At 46.1% G+C, this 17,803-nt stretch overlaps 1 long non-coding RNA gene and 1 other non-coding gene across 13 annotated transcripts in view; one reads left to right on the top strand and one right to left on the bottom strand.

Annotated features, from left to right (window-relative positions):
- The window catches only part of LOC122178706, a 79,954-nt gene that overhangs the window by 20,647 nt on the left and 41,504 nt on the right, over nt 1-17,803 (bottom strand). For 9 of the 12 annotated variants that reach the window (XR_006178426.1, XR_006178425.1, XR_006178427.1 and 6 more), the window contains 2 exons: nt 2,692-2,860; nt 603-674 (listed from right to left, as the gene is read on the bottom strand). This is a non-coding gene — a long non-coding RNA (uncharacterized LOC122178706). Of the gene's footprint in view, nt 1-602; nt 675-2,691; nt 2,861-6,471; nt 6,629-17,803 lie in introns of those variants that run through there. The other 3 variants (XR_006178433.1, XR_006178428.1, XR_006178431.1) reach the window with 3 other exon arrangements.
- Nucleotides 14,470-14,551, top strand: TRNAS-GCU. Its single transcript has one exon. It is a non-coding gene; the product is annotated as a tRNA-Ser (tRNA).

Here is a 17,803-nt window from a genome sequence, read left to right as displayed (position 1 = left end):
TTTAAATAACCAAAAAACGTGTTTTTTTTGTTTTTTTCACACTCCCCCCCCCCCCCCCCCCCCCCCCCCCCCCCCCCAAAAAAAAAAGCCCCAAAAACAAACAAATAAAAAGAAGAGAAGCCTAAGAGAAGAGCAGGTTGGGATGTATTGAGTGCAGGTATACCCCCTGCATTCATCCAGCCCCGAACTGGATCCCTGGGACCTGCAGCCAATCCTCAGGGGGATGTGCTCGCTAGAAAGACCCAAGAAGGATGAGACGTGCACTTTCTCACACTGACATACAGCTTTGAGTATCTAAGTCAATCCCTGCTCCTGCTCAATCTTTGCTGGCAGCCATTTGCAACAGACATTTTCCAAATGCTTCCTGCAGCGTTCCCTGCTCTCCCACACTACAATAATCGTTACACTATTTTTACTCGAGATCTGAGAATGTGTCAGGGAGAGACAAGAGCTTTTCAGGAGGCAGTCTGGCACAGGGAATACCAGCACTGCTACAGAGCAAACCCTAGGTGGTGACCCTGTGGTCCTGAAGTGTTTTGGGATGGAGCAAAGCAGCACAGAAGGGCCCCAACCACTGCTGTGAGAAGCCTGGAAAGAGTTACCGCCGGCTTCGGAGGGTTGCTCCTTCCCAACAAGGCAGGAGGGGTGAAGAATGCAAGTGACGCAGCAGCATCCTGGCAGGAGAGAGGAAAAAAAAAAAAAGTAAAACAAAAAAGCCAACAAAAAAACTAAGGCTCTTTGGATGAGGTTCAGGATGACTACACTTTTACTGTAAGTGTTTGGTAACTCGGAGTCGCATAACCCTCCTCTGCCCACTTGGGGCTACAGCAGATGGATTACGACAAGAACCGCTCTACAGACATGCACACACGCCCCAATTCCCTGTCCAAGGGAGGACAAAAAAAATATAACAAATTAAGCTGTGTTTCCCATTTAACAGAGACCGACTGCTATTTATTTAACAATTTTAAAGTGTTATTTTAGCCTTCCCGGTCTGTGTGTGTTCAGAGGCTGTTTCTGGGACACGAGCCAAAGTCTATCAGAGCAACTTGGCACCAAGAGAGAGAGGAAAAAATGAAGGGAGGTGATGGGCAATGCTTCCCGAACTGACAGTCCCTGGACCTGGACAGGGCAAAGAGGAAAAATGGGGACAGCCATGGAAAAGCCAGGTGCTGGCAAAGTCTACCCACTTCACAGTGCAAGTACACTTGCAGCACCAAGAGCTCCAGGACAAGTGCACTGAGGGAAGAAAAAGACACTGAGTATCTCCCAGTGGATAACCACAAGGTCCTCCTTGGGCTCTTGCATCCAATTCCCTCCTCCTGCCTTTGCCATCAACCTCTCCAGGGGTAGCATCAAATCCACTGTCCCTCCCTAAAGATGTGGTCTGGGGATCTCTTTTGCTCCTGCAAACAAAACAAAGGGTTGTGCCTCTGGATCAGCATTTGGGATTGATGTTGAGCAGACAGGTAGAGGCAAGACACGGCATGTCAAAGGAAGAAGGCTGATGCCCCAAATGAGTTCTCCCCTTCAAGCACTTACTGCTCCCTCTCCCAGGTTCAGAGCAGATGAGACAGCTTTCAAACACAAGAATGCCATGAAATCAAGTGCCAGGTAGACATGGACAGTCATCCTGCACATTGCTAAGGCAACAAACAACATAATGGGAACCTACCTGGCACCTAGCAATGAAGGCTGCAAAACATGCAGCTCAGTCGACAACCAATCCATTTCACACTCACAAAATATGTTTTATCAGTTTAAAAATTTCCCATCTTTTCCCATATTGCAGCATCACTGTCCTCACCTCCCACTTTCCCTACTGCTCACTCTGTAGCATACAGCTGCAGCACAACAGCTGACTTGTGGGGTTGAGAAATACTTGCATGCTAGTACACAGACACCTCTCACTAGTTTCTTCATGAAGGTCGAATTCAGAGGCTGCTGAAGTGGATGGGAGGCCCCAGTTTCCCCAGATTTGGACCAGTGGGATAGTGGCTGAACCAACACTATGAAGTCTCACCTCTGAGGATGCTCCAGGGGCTCCGTGCTGCAGGAGCTCCCTGTATGCATGCTTTCCCAGTGCTCAGATGATGAATTAACCATATTTGCTGTCAGACTGGGGCTTGTAGGCAGAAAGTTCTCAGAAGCTTTACTAGCCCTTCAGCAGATGTAGAGGGCAAGGACCTGACAGACACAGTGTCTGGGACAGGCAGTGCTAACCCAGACACATGCAAGAGCCTGGCAAAAGGGCTGTGCTTAGCCAGAAGGTTGAGTAGTCACAGCCACTTACACTGCCTCAGTAATATTATTAAAACAAGCACAGATGTGCACCGAGGGCATATAGAACCCGTCCTCAAGAGATGCATCCAAATGAGGTCCCTACATGAATCTCCAGTGAAGCAAAGCATTAGGTTGGATGGGGAACTGGGCAACCTGATCTAGTGGCATGCAACTCTACTCACAACAGAGGGTTGGAACTGGGTGGTCTCTAAAGACCCTTTCAACCCAAGCCATTCTACAATGATGCTATGAAAGCAAGGCTTGTTGCTGAGCAAGGAGGCGATTGCGTGGAATAACTCTGGCACCATACAAGCAGCTTTCCTCCATGCCACCCTGCAACAGCACAGTGACCCCAGACTGGGCAAGTGGGAGCAGCATGCAGTGAGTTGACTCTCAGAGCCACAGTACCTCCCCTGGGACAAGAAGTTCGCTGCTACTCCTCTTGCTTTGCACCTGAGACTGCAGCTGCACAGCTCAGCACTGGCATAAGCTCAGCACTCAGCAAACTCGATTGGAGGACACTTGCACTGATACAACACGGTGTGGAGGAACCGCCTGGAAGTCTTCAGGCCTTCTGCTGAAAGCAAATCAAATCAAATCAAATCAAAACAAGTATTTCCTCCTTAGATCAAGTCCACATCCAACAAACCTTGCACGTGCTGCAACACAGACCGCTGCCCCATGGGAGCTCTTTGCTCCATGCTTTGCACTAGAACACCTCTTGGTTTTATTTACAAGAACTCCTGTCAGCATGTCCAGCACAGTTGCCAACCGTTCACCTCCCTGCAGCATGGGTTTGCAGTTGCATTTGACTTCTTTCCAGCTAAGTCCCAGCCTATTAGCCGTGAAGAGGCCAAATCACTTATTTACTTCTTAACCTTCCCTGTCAACTTTATAAAACAAATTGAAATTGTTTTTTGAACTAGTTAGATTCAGTGCCGCATGTCACAATCAAGCTTCCTTTTTTTCTTTTTTTTTTTCCAAGGGAAATTTTAGCCCTGACTGAGTTAGAGCTGAAATCCAGACTTTGGTAGCAAAACTCACACCTTCCTCCGAGACACCATGCCCAGATGCCATGCTCAGTGTGGGATCACAGCCCGGCAATGAGCCCTGCACAACACATGGGAAGGTTCTACAGCCTACAAAAAGAAGCAGGCATACCCAGTAGCTCTGCCTATCTGTAATCTTCCTCTCAAGGCACTTTTATATCCTCCTGTTATTTTAAAAGCTAGCACACACTGGTTTAGTTTTGCTGCTACGCATTCTTAATATAAACGAGAAAAGTCTTTCTTCTTGCAGTAAAACCCCTTTTTCCCCTCGGGGGTACAGCTGGTAGGGCAGAATAGACTCAGCATTTAACATTTATTGTAAGCATGAGTATCAACTTGAATCATCCTGGCTTGCAGGGCCCAAGAGCATTCCCAGCAGCTGTGAACACCGTCAGATAGCCGCTGTAGGGGTATTTGGTTCAGCATTCATGGAGAAGGAAATCAGCAGTTTGCATCAGCACAGAGTGACCAGTTTGTGGTCAACTGAACCAAGAGTCAAAAGCCCAGTGTAATGCTGTCATGTCAGAAATCTGGTCTGGATGATGGGACTCAGCAGAACCAAAGCGCAGCAGCCAGAAGCAAGCCAGAACTCAGATGCAAGGGCTGCAGAGAGGTCCAGCAGCCATCTAGCCCCAGGCCACTCAGCTTATTTGTCTCTGCACCACTCTCCAAGGCAACACCAGCTTGGCTTCTGCCAAGAAGGAAGCCGGTCTCAGCCGCAGTTCCCAGCCACCAGCAGCCTTCTCCCTGCCATCCGGGAAGGGCTGCTGTGCTGCTAACAAAGCATTTTCTAACACTTATTGGGCCAGATCCAGAAGCATTCATTTTCCCTCACCACCACCACGATGAACTGAAACCTATACTCTGAGAAATAGCAGCCTGCCCCACTGCCACTGGGCACGACTGCAAGGCAGCAGCCAGAAACCACGTCCTCCTGGGCAGCTTTCTGCTGGTCCTGGGCTCAGACAAGGGGAAATGCTGACTGACACCCTCCTGGGTGCTTCAAATCCACCATTCCCTTCAAAGCTTGATCCAAAGCAGATGTCCAGCTGTCTCTCCTCTTCCTGCCCTTCCTCCTGCATCTTATCCACTGTCCTGGCCAAAACATGTCGCTACGTTGTGAAATAAGTGCTGAAGACAGCACCCCATCAAATCATACCCAGCACCTGCGGTGGTTGTTATTTTTCCCCCTAAGTTTAGCATATGCAAATCTTCCAGCCATTCCTCGTAAGTGAAGCTTCCCAAACAGAAGCTTCATATTCCCAAGCTGCCTGCTTGGAATATGAAAATATTAAAAACATAGAGGATGGATGCTCTACTTGAAGCAAGGTTCCATGAGACAACACAGACTGAATTGTTACCTTTGCCATTTTTCTGTAGGCTATTTGAGGTCTGCCTTTCTTGTAACACCATCCAATCCTTAATACACAATCAGTTTATGATTCACTGCATCTCCCAGGTCCTTTCTGCAGTTAATGTGTTATTGTTCATTTTGGGTACATGCATTCAATTGCCAACTGCACTAATTTGCACTTGTCTTTACTGAATTTATTTTTCTTGTCTTCAGACTACCCTTGTAACTCATTAAGACAACTGTAAACAAGGAGACTATTGAGTGAAGTATCATCAACACCTCTGGTTACACTCATGTCCTTTGCAGTCTACCTCTCAATTCACTAGAGAAAGTAGACCCTAAGCAGACCACTCAAAACACCCTTTCGATCCTACAGCAAACTGTTTTCGAAGTATTGGCTTCTTAAATACTCAGTTATGACTATTTCATCGTATTTCCCAAGTTTGGTTGTCAAAATAGCAGGATATCCTCAGGAACTACCCAACATCTTCCAGCACTTTGTTTTGATACAGTCACTAAAATCTCAGGACTGATACAGGTTTTCCTCCTAGCTCTGCAACCCCTCCATCCCTCATGACAAACCACTGCATCAGTCGGTAGCACAGCTCAGAGCTGGTAATACAGCGCGAGTGAAGATGGATGAGTTCTGCAGTTATTCCAAGCTTTCCTAAAATTTATTATCCTCTCTTCATCAGGGATCATAATCTTCTGATTTTTCTTCAAGTCTTATTTTCCAAGTAGGCCTCACCAATCTCTTCACTGATTGCGCATGGCTGAGCTCCAGTGCTTCAGGGACTCACAACAAAAAGCAAATATCCAAAGGGTTAATGATTTTTTTCCCATGATCTTTGTCTCATAAACATTAATTCCACTGGAAAAAGGAACATTTCATTTAAAAAGAGCAGCTGTTGGGAAGAATAATGTAGGGCTTAGAAAGAAATTTAAGAAAATAAAATAAAATAAAGGGAAGCAAGGGGAGAAAGCAAAATAACACTTCCAGAAAGTTTTCCAAAGGAAATGAGTAACCACTTGTTGTTAAATGATAAATCACAGTCCTCGGGAAGTGGCATTGTCTGTGGTCTATTTTTAATGAGAAAACACCCGTGTCACTGGCATGAGGGCTGCACATGCTGACAGGATGAGTCTGCGGGCAGTGGGAGCTGAACGCTCACGGGTAACCATCACCTCATTCCTGTCATTCCCACTGCTTATCAGGAGCCAAAACAGCATGAAAAGCAAGTGGCTTGAAGGAAGAAAAAGGCACCCTGGACAACAAACAAGGCTGTTGCTTTCCAGGGAAGGAGGACAGGAGGAAACACTACAGACAAGGAGAAGGAGCAAGGCCACATGTGCAGACTCGGGGCTGTGGGCTGTTTGCTCATGCTTTTCAAGGGTCAAGGATACGCACACAGCCACAGGTGAGCTCTGTCCTACCAGGTGAGCCAACGTCCTACCAGGAAATAAATCTCAGTATCATATATGAGCATCCTGTGAGTCCTCAGTATGCAGAATTTGGGCACACAACAATGCTTCAGCCTCTTTTCTCTGATACTGAGACTGAGAGCTTTCCTGGGAAGCTGAGGGCTGCTGCAACAGGGCCAGTACCTCATGCTGCAGCTCCATTTGTCACTGAACACTTCAGAGGTATAATAAGCCTCATTTGAGGTTGATAATGAGTCTCACATTCCTGTGGTGACATGACTCAGGCCCTCGACCATGTGGTACCAAGAGGCCATGCCAGGGAAGGAAAACTGAAGTCAGTGAAGCACAACTAGGATCACATACCTTCCCATTCAATAAGGAGGATCTCCTCCACAGAAAGTGACGGAAAGATGGATCCAGTGGTGCTCAGTGAAGGCAACAGGCCAGCATTCCTGGGACAGGGAAGGGCTGAGTGCTGCCCACAACTCTGCACCACACAGCACAGGGTACCCTGAGGACTTTCAGATCTGTAGGAAGATGCCGGGGAGCAATGAGAGAGTGAGAAGTAATCTCCACCCATGACTCAGAGATGCCATCTGACTCTCAGGAACATAGACCTGAGATGAAAGAGTGTGCTCTGCCAGTTTTCAGTGATGTATTACTTTGCAACTCTGCACGTTCACTTAGCTTTCACTGACCCGGTGCAAAAAGACTGTAATTATTCAATTTCTCAACTATTTCTAACATTCTTTCCACATATGAAGCTTTTTTTTTTTCCCCCTTCCTTTTAATAGGAACAAAACCCCACAGTTTGCAAGAGATTATACAACACACACACACACCACTGCTCCAAAACAGCATCTGAAAGCATTTGTTTGATGTTTTCCACTCCCCCACTATAAAACACCACCCTGCTGGTCTCATTTATTGTGTGGCATTTTGCAACGAAGCGTAAAAACGGAATTAATCATAGCCCTGAAAAACACAAACTTCTTCAATGAGGTTAGAAGTAACCATTTGGAAGGAAAACTTCCAGGAGCCAGAGGGACTGACAGGCCTGGAGACTGAAGTCCCTCTTTTCAAAGGCCAAGTGTGTCCCAATATATCCCTTGGACAGCTGCCCTGAGCCAAAGTTATAATAATTTATTCTTTCTGCTTGCCTACGGATCAGTTCAAGTAGCAAGGAGATTTGGTACAAAATCAGGACAAATACCCAAAGTGAACAGGGAGGTTCAACAGGCAAACGTGTCATAAATCCAACAGGAGGCTTTAGCTCTCGCTGCAGCTTTTGCACAGGCTAATGTCCAGAGCCTTGGCTCTGGTCCATGCCTCCTGTGCTGGGATGCTGCGGAATTTGGGCACCTTCCCCTCTTGGGCAGTGCTCAGCATCCCAGTGCGAGCACCGACACTCAGCCCTGGCAGGAGGCGTTGCTTCAGCAAGTCAGAAACATGGAAATCTGGAAAGCCTATGCCAAAAGAAAAATCATTATCATCTTTGTATTTTCTGGCTCAACACCATTTAAGAAAATTACCTTCTACATAAATCAACGTCCCCTTTCTTCACTTCTGCAGATTTAGTGCTTTGCGTGAATTCAAGGAGTGGCTTCTGTCAAGGAAGAAGTTGGGAAAAACCATGAGGCTATTTTTTACATTAGATGTTGTAGCAGAGATTTGCAGAGAGCTTTGGAATCCCTGTGCATGGGAGGCAAAACACTAATAATTTTAAACCCTCCTTTTAAATTAAAAAGAACATTCAAAGAAACTATTGAAAGAGAAAAACCATCAAGCCCGCTGTCACATCCAACTCAAACACTGACGTTTTCTCTCAAGCACCAAAAGCGGTTTCAATGAGCTGGCAACCAAAGAATTTACCTTTCCCTTACTCGCCCTTGCCCCACATTGGCTCTGTGGCCCCTCCCTGAATCACAGAATTGTAATATCAGTAAGGCTGGAAAAGACCATCTAGTCATCTAGTCCAACCATCAACCAGTCCCCACCATGCCCACTAACCCATGCCCCTCAGTGCCACATTTCCATGGTTCTTGAACACCTCCACGGACAGAGACTCCACCACTCCCTGGGCAGCCTGTGCCAATGCCTCACCACTCCTTCTGATAAGTTTTTCCTAATAACCAACCTGAATGTCTCGAAGCACAACTTAAAGCCATTACCTCTTGTCCTTGCATACAAAGCACTCAGGCACTGCTTGCACTTCTGCTAAGTTCTCCTCACAGCTTCAGAAAGAGGAGTAGAGCTAGGGGCAGAGGCAGTTCAAGCAAACACCAAACTTCTTGCAAGGGATGCAAAATATTTTGCTACACTTGCTCTCCTTCTCTGACAAGTTATCAGTTTGGTTTTTTTTCTTTTTTAATTTTGCAACTTAAGATAAGGTCAATCACATGCTTCAGGCTGATGGCAAAGAGATTCAGTTAAGGAACTAGCTCACTGGTTTTCCACTGTACTGTTCAACTGCCTGAATGTATCTATGAAACCCTCACCTCTACAAGTTGGCAGGGACCAGAGAGGTGGTGGATGCCCCTCCTTGAAGACATTCAAAGTCAGGCTGGACAAGGCCCTGAGCAACCTGGTCCAGGACCACATCCAGTTGGCTTTTGGAGATCTCCAAGAAAAGACCCCACAATCTCTCTGGGCAACCTATGCCAGTGCTGCTTTCCTCCAAAGGGCCAGGCAGCAGCTGGTGGAGCTGCTCCACAAGTCAACTCCTATGCCCTTCTGCACTCTAAATTTCTTTCTTCCACAGCAAAATTCAGGAATTTTCATCACTGAGTAAAGTTTTTTTCAGCAATGTGCAGCAGGGAGGAGCAGGGTGGCAGGGGTGATTGGCATTTTGGCAAAGACAACTCTGGTACAAAGCGGCAGGGCAGGCACTGGGAAAAAAAAGTTAATAAAAAATGTTTTGGGTTTTTTTTTGTTTTGTTTTGTTTTAAACTGCTTTGTTTTAGAATACAAGGGAAGAAATAAAACAATCGATAATTGATCTTCTTTTCTTTTTAATCAACAATCCCAGACCTTTGTCTGAGCCGCTGAAGCATTCTCCTTATTCAAAGCACATGTGCATCTGCCCGTCTCAGCTACTGATACCATTTCTTATCAGCACGTTTCATTCTTTCCCATTCTTGCAAGAGTTCTGCAAGGTAAACAAAGGATATTATCTTCATATTTAAGAGGCAAAGAAAGGCTGACAGGGATAGGCCCACCTCCCTATCGAGGCTTTTGCAAGAGCAGGAACAATGTGGCAGCCCAAGATTTAGGGCTGCTCACACAGCCTGGCCACGCAGCCAGCAACTATCCTGGTATCAGGGCAGCCAGCCAAAGTATGTGCTCATAAAGGTCTTCATGCCCCACAGCTGCATTCTCGACTTCCAGATGTTTGCAGAGAAAGGGTCATTATCCCTTTCCTCCATCTCTCAGACTGCCAGCAAGAAGTCCCAGCTCCTCTTGGACACCAAACAGCAGGACAGCTTCACACTAATTTGAAACTCCAGTGCAGCACAGTCATGCTCTGAAACCCATTAATCTCAGTGATGCTTTGGCTTGGACCATCATACTGCAACAACATGGGGCACAAAGCCTAAAGCCCCAAGATCTGGAGCCCTCTGGATCAGTACCCAAACCCAAGCAGCACAGAGCAATCCAACCTCTGCAACCTGCGTGGCAGCCGCTAAAACCACAGTGCCTCTGATCTCAAAGGAGAGGACGCAGTCCCTGAAGTTGCTTCTGCCCGCTACAGTGAAAACAAAGACAAAATTAGTTCTCCACCAGAGAAGTGGCAACTGTCCTGAGGCAAGCCCTGCTCTCAGGCGCTTGCAGGGCAAGCTTAATTGCAGCAGGGATCATGGAACTCAGTCTTACCGTTGCTAGTGTATTTTTGGAGAAACAATACATGCAAACACTGGCAGAGCACAATCTCACTTCTCTGCAAAGGGTGCTTAAGTAAGTCCTTTTCTTCTGGAAAAACAGGGGAAAACCTACATGTCAACAGGTCCACTGATCAAGCGCCATCCTCCAGTAGTTTTTTCAGACAGTTATGAACTTGAAATGTATTTTGTCTCCTGCTCCAGCAGTTCCTAAACAGTGCGAGCTAAATATTTATAGAAGAGTCACTGTTTGTTTAAGTTTCAGCCCCTACTTGCCGAGTTCCACGATGCCCAGACCCCAATATGACAGCTGATTACAGAAGAGCTTGAAAACAAGGCAGAGGAGACTCTGAGGCTTACCAGACCTTTCATCTGGACACTTTCTCTTGTTGTTGTTTTGGGTTGCCTCCCACAGCCAGCAGCACTCCTCCTACTGGGACCCTGCTTCAGCACAGCTACACACAAGCACTTGCTGAATAAGAAAGCCCATAAAATCTGGCTGGAACAAACGGACAGGTACATGTAGAATGAGAATGCTTCCCTCCAGCACCAAGTCTGCTTTTAGGGTCCCTCCTGCTGGGAGTCAGCACCCTGCACCCCTGGCATCTCTGCACCTTGTCACTGCTTCACTTTGGTTTTCCCCTTACCACCAGTCCTGTGAAGCTAAGCAATGCAGTTGCTCTGTTTCAAAGGAAATACAGCTCCTGAAAGCCAAGGGCCATTTTTCATCCAATGCTTTGGCAGAGCTCTGCTGGATGCTACAGCCCATTTGGGAGAGCTCTTGGTGCACTTAAGAGCCTGGCTCTCTATGACATGCAGTCGAACAATTCAATTGCTCCTGAAAATTCAGTGTAAGCAAGTGAACTGCTTTACAGCATGCAGCAAGGCAGTTGCAAACACCTCAGAACATTTGAGCTGGTGGAGTCAATCCACTGCAAGTGAGGACAGCCTAGTTTTAAGTCCATGCCAACAAGTACTACTCTGAGTACTACTAACTGTCCCTTCTCTTTTCTGCATTAAGGACCAGCTTTTCTGATCACAGTATCTACTTCAGTGGTACAAAGTCATAGAATCATTAAGATTGAAAAAGACCACTAAGATCATCACATCCAACCATCAACCCATTCCCACCATGCCCACTATCCCATGTCCCTTAAACACCTGCAGGGGTGGTGACTCCACCACTTCCCTGGGCAGCCTGTTCCAATGTCCAACCACTCTTTCTGAGAAGAAATTCTTCCTAATATCCAACCTGAACATCCCCTGATGCAACTTGAGGTCACTCCCTCTAGTCCTGTCACTGTTACCTGGGAGCAGAGGCTGACCCCCACCTCACCACAACCTCCTTTAAGGGAACTGTAGAGAGCAATAAAGTCTCCCCGGAGCCTTTTCTTCAGACTACGCAATCTCGCAGCTGCTTCCCATAATTGTGCTCCAGACCCTTTGCAGCTTCATTGCCCTTCTCTGGACATGCTCCAGAGCCTTGATGCGTTTCTTGTAATGAGGGGCCCAAAACTGAGCACAGTATTTGTGGAGCAGCCTAACCAGAGCTGGGTACCACAGTCCCACAGTGCCCTACAGAATAACCAGGAACACTAAAACTTTCGGTCTGATGATCTTTCACATGATGAAAAGACACTTGGATTTGCAGATATGCCTCTGCTAGAAGCTCTCTATGCCCAGCACATCACACTGCAAAGCATTACAGCACCTCCTACACATAATGCTGCACAGCATTACAGGTGAGCAACCAAAAAATTAGACTGCTTTTTAGATACGGTGATTACAACTTATTCATCCAATTAAAAATATCTGTGGGTACAGGTGAACACTTGGCATATAAATGCACTTACATACTTAGACGTGAGTAGAAAGTGGCTTATGCACCTCGGACAGGTGAGAGACTGAGACAACTTTGCCCAAATCCAATTACTTCCAATGTAACTCCAGCTTTGAGCGAACCCACTGATGAGCATGGATTGCTGAAAGACTCAAAACCACCACTAACAGCTGTTTGCTAATGCTCATCTGATCAACCTTAAATTTTTCTCAGAGCTGCAGCAAGATTGGACTCTGTTCTGGGCTTCTCTAGGGAATAACAGGGCTTGTTCTCCACTGCACAGGGTGTTAACACTTCTCCCTAACAGAAAATAGATGTGGCGTCAAGCAAGACAAGCATCAAAGTACTATCAAAATCAGGTTTGCATGCTGAGACTATTGGGATTCTTGATACCCAGGTTGCAGGTCCGTGTATGAACCAGCAACCCAATCACACCAATAAATAATGATGCTACTGTGACGTGCACATGCTGCACGCCCTTCTACTTGCACAGTTTCCTGCGTGCATATGCACACGCAGACAGGAAAGCACCTTATTAAGCTTTAGGCATGTGCCTGTATGTGCATTCCTGAATCACAGCCCTGCACATGAATATGCATGAGTACACAGGCACACCGCAAGTAAGAAGGCTGATAGAAGAGATTAAAGAGAACACCGAAACATGTAGGAGGCTGGAAATAATGACAAGTGCTTTCATCAGTAAAACCCAAATTACCCTGTCTGCACACAGCCTCTCATCTCCTACTGAGCAAGCAAAGCTGCTTATTATAGAGATGCCTTTACCGTAATCTGACTTGTACAGAAATGAGAGGAGCTGCTCTTGCTTTCAAATGGTTTATTTTTCTACTTCTTGGGGGACCGGTTAACAGTGGGAAACACAGCTGGGCTCATAGGAAAGTTGCACTTTCCTGCACCTAGAGGCTGCACTCTGCCTTGTGGTGCTGTGCTAGCTTTGGGAGCTGGTAACTCCCAAACTGTGCCAACTGTTGTCCTAGGTGCCAGCCTGCAGGCAGCAAGCATCGACCCCCAGCCAGGCTCCTCTGCCTCCATGGAAGACACAAAGTTTTACTGGAATGCAGAAGGGAGACGTTTTGTTTCGCTTCACTTGGTAAAAAAAAAAAAAAAAAGAAGAAGAAAAAACACATCTTTCCATCTTACATAAATATTGGATCTGAGCACTTTGTGCTCAAGAAGTTAAAAATAGGATATAATATCAGGTCTATGCACTGCATCTTTTATCAAAGCCTTTTATGAACATCAAACCGGCTCCGCTGCTCTCTTTTATACTTCCCTGCCATCACTCACAATTCATAAAAGGGGACTATAGAGATACAAAGGCTATGGCACTTCCCAGAGCTGTCATTGGCATCCAGGGACAAAAACAGCTTTTGCTCAAAGCTCTGAAATCTAAGAGCAATTTTATGATGTAGTGTCAGTTTTAGCACAAGAGATGAATAATAAATATGCAAAATATAATAATACTTTTGCAAGTAAACAATGCTTTGCAGTGTCAAACCCCTTTAGAAGCCCTGTCAGGCTGCTCAGAGGGATTGGTGCTGAAATCACAGTAACACAGCAGCAAAGCGAATGCTGTTAGAATAAACACGTTCAGCCAACAAGCATGGCTTCTGAAGGGCATGGCACATCCAAATCCCAGCTGTGTCCTCCAGATATACACATCCAGATTCCCTATAAAAAGGGGAGGTAATGGAGATTAACAAGATGAACCAGAAACTCTTCAGACATAAACTTGACGTTGACCCTGCCATCCCTCGGTTGAGCCACGATAAATCAGAACCTCCTCCCTATCTGTACAATAAGCAGAGCTACACTCACCTACACTCAAGATACGAGCATTAATTAACTTAAGCATAAGGAAAAAATACACGCTTCAAAGATGGCAGCTGCTAGAATATTCAAGACTCATTCCCAGTTAATTTGTTACAAAGACACCCGGATATGGAGCAAAATCCCTATGCAAAACAGAGCAAACCTGAGAAAGCCTTTCAGCTACGCGGCATCCTTTTCACGGAAGAAAAACAGCATAACTTGCAGTCACCATTATTTTTTCTGCCCCACACTGTAACGGTTATGAATTCCAAGGGTGGAAGTGATAAACCTGTGATAAAACGAATTCCAGTGGACTAGGAGCATTGCCCTAACGAAAAAAGAATTTCCTCCTTAGTCATCCGGCAGCAGAGTAAGCCAGCTCCCACACGAATTACAGAAGAGTAGGAAAAAATGCTTATCTGGGAGATTACTTTTTTTCCCAGTACCTTGTTATTACATTTAGAAGCAGGGCACGGGTCAAACAAAAACCACCTGATGCTGATGTGAACTGCTCAGCATGAGATAAAACTGTGCAGGGATCACAGCAAGAGGAGTTTCTCCCTGCAAGGAGAACAAGCGACAGTGCCAGCAGGACGGGCGGTGGCACATCCCCGACTCCAACCAGTCAACTTCTCCCGACCTCCAAGGATCCTCAGCTGACATCCTCCTACATGTCCACATGCAATGGCAGCGTCAGGAGGATTCTTCCTTGGAGCACAGCCTGAGAGCAACACCAGAGCTGTGACTCCTACCCAGCACGTCGTGCCACAGCATGTACATTTTCGCAATAAACTCAAGAAGACAGACAAGGCAGACGAGGTGGCCGAGTGGTTAAGGCGATGGACTGCTAATCCATTGTGCTCTGCACGCGTGGGTTCGAATCCCATCCTCGTCGGCAGGTGAAAATTTTCTCCCCTCTAGGCTCTGTCCTTGCGAGGTCCCACCTGCAGCACCGCGGTCACATCAGGTCTGGGGGCCGCAGAGCAAGAAAGACACGGAGCTGTTGGAGTGGGTCCAATGGAAGGGCCCACAAAGACGATCAGAGGGCTGGAACCATCGCTCCTACGGAAGGAAGGAAGCCTGAGGGATCTGGGCTTGTTCAGTCTGGAGAAGGCTCCTGGAGACTTCACTGCGGCCTTCAGGTGCCTTGAAGGAAGTTGTGAGTAGGAGAGCAGAAGGGAAATTCTTACGTGTTCTGGAAGGGGGGAACAGCTTCAAACTAAGAGGGGAGATTCAGGTTAAGTGTTAGGAGTAAATTCTTTACAGGGCAGCGAGGCGCTGGCACAGGCTGCCCAGAGCAACTGGGAATGCCCCATATTTGGAGGATTTCAAGCCAGGCTGGATGGGGCCCTGGGCAGCCTGAGCTGGTGAGGGGTTGCCAGCCCATGGCAGAGGGAAGGAAACTTAAAGCCCATTCAATTCCAACTGCAACCAAACCTTTCTATGACTCTGTGACTGCAAACACCTCTACTGAAAAGCCCCTCAAGGGCCCCTCAATGCCTCAGGATGGCAGCCAGCTTTGGAGGTTTTACATTTTAGTGGCATGAGGCAGATTTCAAAACAAGCTCCTAAATATGAATCCCCATCAACTGCTCAGCAAATGGGAGCCCAAGAAAACAGCCTGTCAGCACCTATGGCTCAGCAGAACCCGGCAATGTAGTACAAGGGATTCAGTAACCAAGATGTCATCGTTGCTTTGCTGGTTCTAGCCATAATGCATGTGCTGGTATTTCACTGTTTCTTCCTGAGGACAATCTGAAGCAGAATAGTGAGTCTGCAAGCAGGCAGCACTTACAGGCATGGCAAGTCAGGAACTGCAAACAGTTATTCATCACAAAAGCAAAGATCACTTTTAAGGAAGAACTATATCCTGAAAGTAACTACTGTGACAGTTTAGTCAATGGAAAGCACTGAGCAACATCTTGAAACAATAAACAAAGGACCATTCATCACACACTAGTAGGATCATTCCAGACCTTGAAAAAAAAAAAAAAGGAAAGACCACCAAAACTACGATTTTGCATAACCCAATGACTGAGGTCTGTGATTAATCCACTTTGCTCAGGCTGGCTCTCACTGCTGCATTTCAAGTCAGTGCTCTCCAAACTGCAGCGCCAGGGTCAGCAGCAGCAGGGTCTGTGAGCAGCACTCACCCCTGCTATATCTTCACTTGAGGTCCCTTCCAACTCAAACCATTCTCTATGATCCTATGAAATCCTTCCAACAAGGACAAGGAAGGGTAAGATCAAAGCAAAATTTCAACATCAGTATCACCAGTACATTCTCCAAGCAGCATCCTGGAGGAAGAAGTGAATTCAAATATTAAGTTGTAAATATTTTTAAAGTAGCAGATAGGCTTTTGGCACCCAAGATAAGAAATTTCTAAAAGCACTTGCATTTACTACATCCACCCTCAAAAATCCCATTTGAAAACCAAAGCTAGTTAAAGCCCCAATTCCAGAGAACTGGGGGTAAATTTTAGAAGCAGGAAACCATCAAGCAAGAGACATTATCTGTAGATTAAATCATCTTCCTTTGCTGGGCTTCCACAAAGTCAACTCAGAGAACCATAAAGAAAGTTAAGATTTCAGAAGAAAAACTACATTGTCAAATTTATTTTACAGCTTGTAGCTTTTTTTTTTTTTTTCCTTTAACCAATAAATAGTTGCAATTCCTTTATTTTCTGCCAGCTGGAGATAGACTTGAAAACTGCTGCAAACCTGTAGTATCAGTGTTTGCCTGTGCTGGGCACCAAAAAATTCCTCTCCAGTGAGTGCGAGGGGTTACTCATGGCTGGAACATCCCTGCAATGTGCCAGGGCTGCTTTTTCACTCTCATGTAACCACAGTAATACCGACTTAGCACTGCTGTGACTTTTACAATGCTGTTACAATCTCCAAATCAGCTATGCATGTTTGAATCATACAAACACTTGTACGCCCAATGACACCACTTTCACAATCAGCTGAAACCTTTTTTTAATTAATGATCACAGATTCAGAAAGGTTGGAAAAGACCATGAAGATCATCATGTCCAACTGTACACTCAACGCCACAATCCTAATAAACCATGTCCCTACATACAGACCTCCATGTTTCCTGAAAACCTCCAGAGACGGTGATTCCAACTCCTCCCTGGACATCCTGTTCCAATGCCTCACCACTCCGTCTGACAATAAACTTTTCCTAATATCCAACCTGACATAAAACGCATTTTCCTAATATCTAACTTAATACCATGCATCTATCCACAGACCTACAGGTAGCATGGATCCAGAGCAATGCAACACAGAGTAAGCAGCAAGGCCAAGTGAGATGCATTGAGATGCAGCTGCATCCCAGGTTTGCCAGTCCATGTCACCTGCATGGTGTCAGGCTCCCAGGTGTGAAGGGTCTCTGAGCTGAGTCAGGATGAGCAGGACTAAGTTTGCAATGGGCAAAGCAGTACAGAAAGTTTGGGTGTATCTACTGCAGCTCGTCTGCAATCCTAGTGGCAATGAAGAACCATGTAATGTACAGCACTGCTGCTGCTCTAAATTACCCAGTGATGGACAGGTTTTGTTCCATCCCTGAACAAACATTTGCAGAAGCACCAAAGGAACTGCATCACAAGAGCAAAGCAACCAAGAGCCTGTTTTATGGGGCACAAGTACTCCAGAATTGAAGCCTACACCCTACCTTGTACTGAAGACAAAGGAACCAGTATACAAGCAGTGATCACACTGACTTTGCTCTTTAAACAAAGAGGAATCCCAGGGAACTCCCTCAGTCAAATTACAGAGATGCTGTTCCTGAAAGGCTGAGCAATAAGGCTGGGAGGAGACCAATAAATACATCTTGTACATGCACTCTAGGTCTTCTGCAGGTGTTCGTGGCTCTAATTAGGACTTTTTGGCTCCAAGCTCCTGCTTATGTACAAAAGATAAAGCTCATGGTGTTGTAGCACACTGCTGACAAAGGAGCTTTTTAGTTATCAACCATGTTTGCTTAAATAGTAGTTAGAAAGCCCATACTTCCAGTGATCTTGCTTCGGTGCCTTAGAAGTTGTTAGGAGGTGGTTAATAAAACACTGGGAATTTCCACTTGCTTGGAAAATTGCATTCTGTGTTCACAAGGGATAGAAATGGGCTAAACTACTTTCCTGATC

The sequence above is a fragment of the Lagopus leucura genome, unplaced genomic scaffold (assembly GCF_019238085.1).
Source record: "Lagopus leucura isolate 7727_CA_CO unplaced genomic scaffold, USGS_WTPT01 Super-Scaffold_100002, whole genome shotgun sequence".
Lineage (NCBI taxonomy): Eukaryota > Metazoa > Chordata > Aves > Galliformes > Phasianidae > Lagopus > Lagopus leucura.
Note: the sequence above shows the minus strand (reverse complement) of the source record. Positions and strands in the feature narration are given on the sequence as shown.